This window comes from Calidris pugnax, unplaced genomic scaffold, assembly GCF_001431845.1.
Source record: "Calidris pugnax isolate Ruff unplaced genomic scaffold, ASM143184v1 scaffold269, whole genome shotgun sequence".
NCBI classification, from domain to species: Eukaryota; Metazoa; Chordata; class Aves; order Charadriiformes; family Scolopacidae; genus Calidris; species Calidris pugnax.
Window position 1 is genome coordinate 1673613 of NW_015091347.1, and position 3543 is coordinate 1677155.

Consider the following 3543-nt stretch of genomic DNA (forward strand, 5'->3'; position numbering starts at 1 on the left):
ACCACCCAACTTGCCCCTCGCACCCACATCCTCACCAGGGAGCGTGTTGGTCCATGTCACCCCAGGGGGGGACACACTGGTCCCCCCCCTCCCCCTACTTACAGTAGACGGTGAGGATGATGGTGGCCTGGGTGCGGGTTTGGAGGTGGGTGTTCTCAGCCAGGCAGGTGTAGGTGCCCGCCTGGGCGCGAGCGATGGCGGCGATGACGTAGGTCTGGCCAACGTGGACCTGGGAACCGTTGTGGAGCCAGACGTAGCGGCTGGGGGGGTTGGAGGGAGCCAGGCAGCTCAGCACCACGTCCTCCCGCTCGCCCGCCGAGAAGCCCCCCTGCTCGGGGGAGAAGGGCTCCACACTTATGGCCGGCTCGTCGGGGCCGTCTGCAGTGACACGGGGTCCTTCAGCCACAGGAGTGTCCCCGTTGAGGGGATGCAGCACTCCCAGGGGTGTCCTCCCACTGGTGGGACACCAGCATGGGAAGCCTCCTTAGAAAGAGTGTGCCATGGTGGTTCTGAGGATGTCATCATGGTGCTTGGTGGCCATGGAGCCACTATGGTGGCAAGATGCTTGGTGGCCATGGATGTACCATGGTGCTTGGTGACCATGGAGCCACTATGGTGGCAGGAGGCTTGGTGGCCATGGGTGTACTATGGTGCTTGGTGGCCATGGAGGCACTATGGTGGCAGGATGCATGGTGGCCATGGGTTTACCATGGTGCTTGGTGGCCATGGATGCACCATGGTGCTTGGTGGCCATGGACATGTCATGGTGACTGTGGAGACACCACAGTGATGGCATGCATGGTGGCAGCGTGCTTGTTGTCCATGACCATACCATGTTGGCATCATGGTGGCCATGGATGTATGATTGCGATGGGGTGCATGGTGCCCACGGATGTACCATCGTAGTTATGGATGTACCATAATGGCAGAATGTTTGGTGGCTATGGACACATCATGGTGGCCGTGGTGGCATCTCCAGCCCTGAGGATGCCCCCAGAGCTGGTACCACCTTGGGGACCCCCCCCTGGGGAGGTGGGATGGAGCCCTGGGGCACTCACAGACGATGTCCAGGTAGACGGGCTCGCTGGTGCGGTTGTTGACCTCGTTGCCCACGGTGCAGACGTACCAGCCGGCGTGGCTGCGGTTGGCAGGCGTCAGGCGCAGCTCTGCCCCGGTGCCCCCCAGCCCTGCAGGGGATGCCAAGAGACCCCCCCGGGGCTCCCGGTGCTGCCAGGAGAAGCTCAGTGGCTCCGTCCCCTCCCGCACGGAGCAGGTCAGGGCCACCGCCGTCCCCTCCGCCGCCGCTGCCGCCGTCGGCCGCACAAAGGGCTTGGAGACGGGCACTGGGGGCAACCAGTCGAGCGGCCCCTGAAGCTGTGGCCACTTCCCCCTGTCCTGCCAGTAGCCCCCCCATCCATCTTGTCCCACCCAGGGAAGATCTTTCCAGCCCAGATGACTTACTGGCTAGTGAGGTGCTATAGCAGCTAGCGGGGTGGCTAGTGAGACCGCCTATGGGCTAGTGAGGGGGTGGCCTGGCTGTGGGCACGGGGATCAGCTGGAGTGGCCACGTATGGGCTGATGAGACCAGTTATGGGCCAGTAGGATGCTGGGTTGGCCGGGGTAAGGCGATGGGGATGGCTAGTGGGCTGCTCTGTTGGCTAGTAGGATGCTGGATTGGCTAGTGGGGCCCTACACTGGCTGGAGGCAGGGGAGCTCGTTGGCTAGCAATGTGCTACGCTGGCTAGTGAGGTGCTCTATTGACTAGTGGGCCACTCCCTTGGCTAGTGGGGGCTCTAGGCTGGCTAGTGGGGCCCTTTGTTGGCTTGTGGGGTGTTTCGTTGGCTAGTGGGCCACTCCCTTGGCTAGTGGGGGCTCTAGGCTGGCTAGTGGGGCCCTTTGTTGGCTAGTGGGCCACTACCTTGGCTAGTGGGGGCTCTAGGCTGGCTAGTGGGGCCCTTTGTTGGCTAGTGGGGTATTTCGTTGGCTAGTGGGCCACTCCCTTGGCTAGTGGGGGCTCTACGCTGGCTAGTGGACGCCTCTGTTGACTAGTGGACCACTATCTTGGCTAGTGGGAGCTCTACGCTGGCTAGTGGGGTCCTTTGTTGGCTAGTGGGGTGTTTCGCTGGCTAGTGGGTCACTCCCTTGGCTAGTGGGGGCTCTAGGCTGGCTAGTGGGGCCCTTTGTGGCTAGTGGGGGCTCTAGGCTGGCTAGTGGGGTGCTTCATCAGCCCACAGCCTTGGCCAGTGGATGCCTCTGTTGACTAGTGGGCCACTCCATTGGCTAGTGGGGGCTCTAGGCTGGCTAGTGGGGCCCTTTGTTGGCTAGTGGGATCCTTGTCAGCCCACAACCTTGGCCAGTGGACTCCTCTGTTGACTGGTGGGCGAGGGGATGCTCCCGGGGAAGGCGGCGCTGCCTGCTGGCCCGTGGCTAGCGGGGTGCCCCAGTGCGGTGACCGGCCGGGTGGCTCACTTACCCAGGACTCGCAGGAGGACGGCGGCGTAGCCCACGCGCAGGCGGCCGTGCTGCGGGAAGAGCCCCTGGCAGAGGAAGCGGCCCTGGGCGGCCGCCCGCAGGTCCCGCAGCTCCAGCGTCCCGTTGCGCAGGGTGACCCGGCCCAGCGTCCCCGCGCCCGCGGCCACCGCCACCTCCTGGCCCGAGCCCACCGCCACGGCCCGCGGCGGCCCCGAGCCCCCGGCGAAGCTCCAGAAGACCACGGCGGGAGGCCCCGAGGCCTCGGCCCCGCAGCTCAGCTCCACCGCCTGGCCCCGCACCCCCGTCTGCGCCCGCTCCTCGTAGCCCGCCTCGCCGGCCACCAGCGGCTGACCTGGCCCAGGGGTGTCACGAGTCCGTCAGGTCTCAGCTCAGGGTTGGCGGGGGGGGGTGAGGGGGTGTTGGAAATTTGGGGGGGTCTCTGCTCACCCCCCACCAGCGCCGGCAGCAGGAGGAGGATCCAGGGTCCCCGGCCACGCTCCATGGCGCCATGTCCAACAGGCAGCCCAAGCAGGGCCGCTCCTCTCACGTTACCCCCGGGTAATTAAGCACGGCCCTGATTAACCTTTAATTATTTATAACCCTGGGCAAGGCAGGGGGTGTGTGAGTGTGTGTGTGTGTGTGTGAAACCCAAGCCCTGCAATCTCAGGGCTGAGGACTGGCACGCTCGCTGCAGGGCTGGCAGCACCTCCTTCCCTTCCCAGAGGAAACGGTTTCCTCTTCCTCTCCTCCACCCCCTCCTCCCCCCCAATATTTTGGGGCTAAAAGAGGGGAAAATGATCCGCTGCCTCCCTGTCACACCCCCCCACCCCCGGCCGGCCTCGCTCAGACACGGGGGGGCCGGGCGCTGGGGTTGATATTTCATCCCCCATCAAACATTCATGGGGGGCGGCAGCGCTGGAACCCAACGGGGGGGCTGGGGCTGGGGCTCCCCCACGGGAGGGGTTTGGGGGTGAGGATGGTGCAACACATGGACACACACACACGGGGACACACACACACACACACACACACACACACAGACACACACACCCTCGCACACACACACACCTG